The sequence below is a fragment of the Mesocricetus auratus genome, unplaced genomic scaffold (genome assembly GCF_017639785.1).
Source record: "Mesocricetus auratus isolate SY011 unplaced genomic scaffold, BCM_Maur_2.0 Super-Scaffold_100010, whole genome shotgun sequence".
Lineage (NCBI taxonomy): Eukaryota > Metazoa > Chordata > Mammalia > Rodentia > Cricetidae > Mesocricetus > Mesocricetus auratus.
In genome coordinates, this window is record NW_024429194.1 from 83370789 (window position 1) to 83378902 (window position 8114).

The following is an 8114-nucleotide window of genomic DNA, read 5'->3' on the forward strand; positions in this document are numbered from 1 at the left end:
GGGGGGGACTAAACATGCTCAATCTCACTTCCTCCAATGTTTTGCAACCCTAGAATTTTACCTACACAGGTCAAGACTGATAATGGCCCTTGTTTTGGCAGTAATTCCATGGCAGAATTTTTTTGTTTTTTGTTTTTTTGTTTTTTTCGAGACAGGGTTCCTCTGTGGCTTTGGAGGCTGTCCTGGAACTCGCTTGGTAGTCCAGGCTGGTCTCGAACTCACAGAGATCCGCCTGCCTCTGCCTCCCGAGTGCTGGGATTAAAGGCGTGTGCCACCAACGCCCGTCCATGGCAGAATTTTTTTTATAGTTGGCACATCAAACATACTACAGGAATCCCTTACAACCCTCAGGGATAAGCAATTGTAGAAAGAAACCATCAATGTCTTAAAGAACAACTTTTAAAACTAAAAGGGAGAATAAGACCCCATTTACAATTAGGGATGGCCCTATTTATCATTAATATTTTAAATTTTTCTAAAATGGTGACAGAATCTAGTTTTCAAAAACATTGGAGCCATAAAACCCCAGACCCCAAGTTAAAGTCTATTAGAAAGACCCTCTAACATCCCAATGGGGTGGGGGCTCAGATCCGTTAATTACAATGAGAGGAGAGTTTTGGATATGTCTTCCCCATAGGGGAGGAAGTGCCCATCTGGCTTCCGACCAGAAATCTAAAATTCTTGCCTGCTCCCACAATGCAGGAGGATGACCAGGAACAGGTTGACCAACAAGGAAAAGAAATGACAATAAGAGGGCCAATACAGTGATACCATGCCCAAGGGTGCTGGACCCTTGAGAAGCTCTTGTGTTCTTTAAAAATTACAGATGATGTCTTGCTTCCTGACCGCTCTGATGCTCCCGCTATTGATGCTGACTGTTCCAGTGACCACCCAGCAGAACCCTCATCATTGCCAAAAGGTGACATGAATGGTGATTAATGCCACCAATGGAGATGTCCTCAGTGAAGCAGTCCCCCAGACCTGATGGTCCACACTCTTCTTCGACATCTGTGACCTGGCCCAAGGATCTTGGGACATGGGAGACTGAACCTCTCTTCATCAAGGACGGCCTGAATGTGGAGGGTTGCGGGGGTCCCACCTGCCCCATGTATTGGACCCCCAATCGCCGGGCTGCTCACATGTTCTCAATAGGGCAGTCTTAAGGGACACTGTCTTTTACGTATTGAACATCAGAGGACATATCCAAATGTGGTGGGGCAGATGCTTTCTACTGTGCACAATGGGAGTGTGAGAAAATGGGAAGGAACTCCTGGATAAGGCAGAGTGGGCCCATTAAGGTCAAGAGAGTGAGCCTTCCCAAGCTAGCCTGGAATCCTCTGTATGGGAGATGTACGTCATATTTGTGTAACCCCCTTGATTACCCTTACTGAAAAGGAAAAGAGGATTCCCAACTGGGAGACTGGGATGATGTGGGCTCCAACTATATCCAAAGGGACAAGACCAAGTGCTACTCTTTACCATTAGAAGGGTGGTCCAGCCAATACAAGGCTCCCAGCTCATTAATCCCTGGCCAATCAGTACAACAGGTCACACCTGGGCAGGAGACCCACCCAGTCCTGGGGAAAGGGCTCTCCACCCAACCCACCTTGTTGCCCTGGCTGGGAGAGGAAAGAGACCTGGTATCTTCGGCAGTCCACCTAGCCTTCAAGGCACTAACCCAAACCCATTTCGAAGTCACCACTTCCTGTTGCCTATGATATACATAAAGGGATCAAAGAATGAAAGAGAAATGTTAATCACAGCTGGCATGAACAATGGCTCAACTGGTCTCCTTGGCTAACGACCCTGATCTCCACCCTGTTGGGTCCCTTCATATTAATAACCTTAATTTGTGTCTTTGAGCCTTGGGTTTTCAATAGGCTGGTCAGACTAATCAGAACAAAGACTCAAGAAACCCAGCTGATGATGATCCCTCGTGTACATTATGATAGGCTCAGTCCTGAGGGTATCTCCCAGTTAGGTGAACCTTGACAAAAAGGTGCCATAAAAGGTGAGCCTCGGGGCTGGAGAGGTGGCTCAGAGGTTAAGAGCTCTTCCTGGGGTCTTGAGTTCAATTCCCAGCAACTACATGGTGGCTCACAACCATCTACAATTCAATCTGGTGTATATGTAATAAATAAATCTTTAAAAAAAAAAAACGTGAACCTCTGAGGAGGTGCCAAGAGGCCAGTACTTCAAAATGAGGTGGGCCATGGTCTGCAACAAAAAAGGGGGCCCATCTGGGCGTTGGTGGCACATGCCTTTAATCCCAGCACTCGGGAGGCAGAGGCAGGCGGATCTCTGTGAGTTCGAGACCAGCCTGGTCTACCAAGTGAATTCCAGGACAGGCTCCAAAACAATACAGAGAAACCCTGTCTCGAAAAACCCCCAAAAAAAAAAAAAAAAGGGGGGCCCAGGGGAAGTCAGGAGAGTGAGTCCAAAAGTGTTTAGCAAAAGGAATGATTGGTTGCCAAGGTCAGTCCAGATGATGTCACGCCATGGCCAGCTAGTGATCGCTAAGCAAAGCAATGAGTGCCTTGGTGCCTGATCGATCGGGGTAACCTTTAAAATCACTGCTTGGTTGCTATTCTGCCCCCTTAAAGCTTTGTGAGTTTTTGCTTTAAAGATGCTTCCTAACAGCCTATAAGAGTTCCTGCTTGACTTGACTCCTGCTGTGTCTGACTGTCTCCGGGATCCAGGGAGGCTGGGGAATGGGTGAGCTGCACATTTATGCTTCCTCAGACCCAGTTTGGCTGGCCAGACGAAGACACAGCAGTGCCCAACATGGACTCCACTGGCTGCTCTTCCAGAGGACCCAGGTTCAGTTCCCAGCACCCACATGGTAGCTTGAAATTATCTGTAACTCCAATTTCAGGGGATCAAACACCATCACACAGACATAAATGTAAGCAAAACGCCAATGCACATAGACAAATAAATCATTAAAAATGTTCTGTCTTGTGGAGTTTGATGAAACACACAAACACACACACACACCATTCTATCAACTTGGTAGACCGAGGCAGGAGAATTGCTGAGTTTGAGGTCAGCCCAAGGAAAGCACAGTGGGATACAGAATAAGACCTTGTTTCAACAACAAAAAAAGGTTCCCATATTTTCCACCCTTCATGTTATTTCAGAGGCTGGGTTTGGTAGCATAACCAAGCTAGGCTCAGCCACTTGTCCTTAGTGGGCCAATTAGACAGATAATAGTGAAAAGCAGCAAAAAGAGATTCATTCAATGTGGCCACACTGGGTGGGGTAGGGGTATAGAAATCCAAGGCCATATGGTATGAGATATAGTTTTGCATAGAAGGCAACAAGTCAAGTCTGGAGGTGGTGGCACACGCCTTTGATCGCAACACTTGGGAAGCAGAAGCAAGAAGATGTGACTTGGAGGCTGGCCTGGCCTATAGAACTAGTTTCAGGACAGAGAGAAACACTGCCTCAGGAAAAAAGAACAACAAGAAGAAGGCAACAGGTCTGCATAGTTATGCAGTCTTGGTCTGGGTGTGTTTGTCTCAGCTCTACTCTCTTCTGTAGACTCCCTAACAAGTCGTCAGAACTGTATGAAGTACCTTCCTGGTAGACGAGGTCCCTCTGCAGCTGGTACCAGGCTTCAGCCCTTCCGTTTTCTGGGGGAATTCTAATCCCTTGAGGCTCATTGCTTTAATAATCTAATAACCAGAGTATTCCTGCCAGGAAGGTTGCAGTCTCAGGCTGTGTGTCATTTGGCTTTGCATAGCCCAGGCCAGCATAGAAACCCTTGTGGAGCTGAGGATGATCTTGAACTCTGGATGCTCCTGACTCCATTTCCTAAGTTCTGGAACTGAGTCTCTGAAGCTCTGATGTGTGAGGACCTGTCTTAGTTAGGATTTTTATTGCTGTGAAGACACCATGACCACAGCAACTCTTATAAAGGAAAACATTTAACTTAGATGAAAGGTTAGCATTTCAGAGGTTTAGTCCATTATCATCATGGCAGGGCACATGGTGGTGTGCAGGAAGACGTGGTGCTGCCCACATCTAGACGTGCAGGCAACAGGAAGTAGACTGAGATACTAGGAATAGCTCGAGCATAGGAAACGTCAAAACCCACCCCTTCAGTGACACACTTCCTCCACCAAGGCCACACCTACTTCAGCAAAGCCACACCTCCTAATGGTGCCACTCCTTATGAGTTTTGGGGGCCAATTACATTCAAACTACCACTACCACAGGACCTCCTCTGGATTTTCCACCAAACTTTTCTCAGAGGTGATTTGATATGGGCTAACCTTTACCATAGACCACTGTAAAGTTTAGTCTTCCTGCCTGCCGCCTGGTTCCTGTTGCTACTTTCAGCCCCGAAATAACACACAGGACACTATAATAATTATGAAGCTGTTGGCCATTTGCTTGGTTTCTTATCGGCTAGCTCTGATTTGATTATTAACCAATAATTCCTAATATATACTTTAAAAGAATTTATCTTTTTGAGGACACACTCCTAAGCACCTGTTGCTCTGGGAGATCACAGACAAGAGCTCTCTTCACTACAATTCCCAGAATCCTCCAAGACTCCTAGTCCCACCTATCTTGTTTCCCTATTGCCCAACAGTGCTTTATTCAAACCAGTCAGACACATATTTACAGAATGACATCTCCCAACAGACCACAAATGGGCTAGTGCCGCCAAGGGATAATCCCACTGAATATCCATCCTCCCACTTTAGAGTTCAGGGACTTCTGAAGTCAGAAACTGTCAGAGCTGAGATTTGACTCAAAAGGATTGCAAGGCTGAGCAGCACCTGTTAAGACCCTGGCTTTTGGCAGGCATTGGTGGCGCATGCCTTTAATCCCAGCACTTGGGAGGCAGAGACAGGCAGATCTCAGTGAGCTCGAGGTCAGTCTGGTCTACAAAGTGAGTTCCAGGACACCAGGACTGTTACATAGAGAAGCCCTGTCTCAAAAAAACCAGGAAAAAAAAGACCCTTGAAGAACAGCATATAAGAGTGCTTGAGGGGACCTGTCAGGGGCTGTGGAACTGTGGCAACACCACCCCTCTTGGTGTGGGTACGTACATGGGCCTAAGAGGCTGGACAACCACAACTGTTTGCAAGTGAAATGGCTGCACTAATTGGGGTTCCAGGGAGTTGAATGAGACCTCAGACAGGCTCAGTGTGGTGGGGTCTCCTGGACTTACCCATTCCAGTCAGATCCAGGTGTTTACTCCTGCTAAGGCCACATCCAGCAGACAAAGCTTGCAGGACAACACTCACCACAGAGTATCCCACCCCAATACGGATGACCTTCTGTGGCTCCAAGGAATCTGCCCACCTAATTAAACAACACTTGTGGAATGCTCAAGGAATTGCTGCCATAAAGTATTCCCCTCCCCCCCTCGTCTCCAAAAGAAACCATCATCAGGCTAACAAGATGGCTCAGGCATTAGGGCACTTGCAATCAACATGCAGGAAAAACACTTGTACACATAAAGTGAAAATAAATAAATCTTATTAAATAGAGAAAGGGAATTTAAAAAGTTTAAAAGGTGCTTATGATTTAGCTCAGCTGGTTGAGTACTTGCCTGGCATTGAAGCCCTGAATTCCAGCCCCACTGCCACACAAACCCCCAGAGTGGCTCACACCTGTGGTCTCAGTGCCAGGAAGCTAGTATTAATCCCGCTGGTCAAGAATAAGACCACTACCACAACTTTTGAGGTAAATTTGAAGCAAGCTTTAGTAAATACTGGACAGGATGATGGACACAGGCCAGGTCTATATCTGGGACTCCCAGACTGTGACACCAAATTACAATAGTCAGGCATATAAAGGCAAAACCCAAAAGGCTGCATACTTCCTGCATTCATCCTGATGTACTTCCTGCCTTTTGTTTTGTTTTGTTTTGTTTTGTTTTTGTTTTTTTGAGACAGGGTTTCTCTGTATTGTTTTGGAGGCTGTCCTGGAACTCTCTCTGTAGACCAGGCTGGCCTTGAACTCACAGAGATCCGCCTGCCTCTGCCTCCCTTGTGTTGGAATTAAAGGCGTGAGTTACCAACGCCCAGCACTTCCTGTCTTTATACCATCCCAGTGTTGGGTAAAGCCTTCCCACCAACCTGGTTCCAGAGCCGCATCAGTCACAAATGAACACACAGGAGGCTATATTAATTATGAAGCTGTTGGCTGTTTGCTTGGTTTCTTACTGGCTATCTCTGACTTAATATTTACTCCATAATTTTTTTTTTTTTTTTGGTTTTTCGAGACAGGGTTCCTCTGTGGCTTTGGAGGCTGTCCTGGAACTCACTTTGTAGACCAGGCTGGTCTCGAACTCACAGAGATCTGCCTGCCTCTGCCTCCCGAGTGCTGGAATTAAAGGCGTGCGCCACCAATGCCCGGCTTGCTCCATAATTGTTAATCTAAGTATTTCTCTTACCGGAGAAAGGGTCCAGACTTCTTACCCCTATGGCAGTTAAATCGTGACTCCCTGTGTTTCTCCTTCCCAGAGTCCTCCTTGATTCCTAGTCCCACCTATCTTGCTTCCCTATTTGCCAACAGTGCTTTATTCAACAACCAATAAGAGACAGACTTCAGGAAACCCTGTCTCGAAAAACCAAAAAAAAAAAAAAAAAAAAAAAGAGACAGACTTCAGAATGACGACTCCCATCAATCCCAGTGTGCTGTGATCAAGCACATCCTGTGCAACTGGGGCAACCAAGCTTGTTTACAGAAGTGAAAACATGGCTTGCTGTCTTACATGAATAACAGCTTCCAGCATTCCAGACACAAATATCAAGTAGATCTTACAAGTGCTGGGATTAAGGCATGTGCCACCACCGCCCAATTTTATGGATCTCTTAAACAAAAAACATAACTTTAGCCATCCCAGTAGAAGCTGAGGTAGGCTCAAAAAGTCATCCTTGGCTACATACTGAATTTGGGGCCATCCTGGGCTATGGGAAACCATGTCTCAATACACAAACAAATAAAAACTTATCTAGGCATAGTGGGTTATTGCTTATAATATTACCTCCCAAGAGGCATGAGATTCAGAATCAAGAGTTCAAGGCCATACCTTTGATCCCAGCACCAGGAAGCAGATCTTTGTGGGATCTGAGCTTACAGCCTGCCCGGTCTACATAGAGAGTTTCAGGCCAGTAGAAGCTATATAATAAAACCCTGTCAAAAAAAAAAAAAAAAAAAAAGAGTCCAAGGCCAGCAGAACCACATGAGACCTTATTGACTCTCCCCTTCCTGCCCTTTGAGTGAAGAGCTCTTACCTAGCATGTACCAGGTCCTTGCAATACCATAAGGAAAAGCTAACTAAACAAAAATCTTCCTCATTTTTGTCCCGTTATGAGCATCCATTTGTTTAGCAAGTCTTTCTTCCCTGGCTGACAGCTAGAACTCAGCAATTAGCAAGGACATGAACATAGCCTTCTGCTCAAACTCCCAGTGACCTCTGTGGGAGGCACATACTGGATGAACAGTGGTTACAGCCTAGGAATGCTGAGGGTAAAGCCTGTTGGAAATGTGTGTCTGAAACTCTAAGAATGGCAAAGGTGAGGGAGCAGGTGGAGGACACTGACAGAGGAGAGGCCTAAGCCCTAGGCCTGTGTCTCACATACTCAGTAGCCTGGAGCTGTTAATGAGAGACCTTGAAGGCAACAGAAAGTTCTTCCATGTTCTGACCTGTACTCACCCCCATGGGGCTATCCAGAAAGTCCTGTCGCCAGCAGTGGTGGCACATGCCTTCAATCTCGACACTTGAGGGGCAGAGGCAGTCAGATTTCTGCGAGTTTGAGGCTAGCCTGATCTACATAGAGAGTTCTAAGCCAATCAGGGCTATAAAGTGAGATTCAGTCTCAAGGGGTGGGGGGCACCTTCTAGCTTTGGTCTCCTCTGTGAAAAGGGAGGACCCATAGTATTTTGAGTTCTTGAATATTTAGGAGCTGTATGGAAAGGTCAGATCTGTGTCATAGAATGTTTTGAAGGCTGGAGAAGGTTAGCCCCGGGCCTTTTTCACATCACTGTCACTTTCTCTTTCTTCCGTGTGTGTGTGTGTGTGTGTGTGTGTGTGTGTGTGTGTGTGTGTGTGTGTGTGTGTGTGTGTGTGTGGGTGGGCAGAACAACAG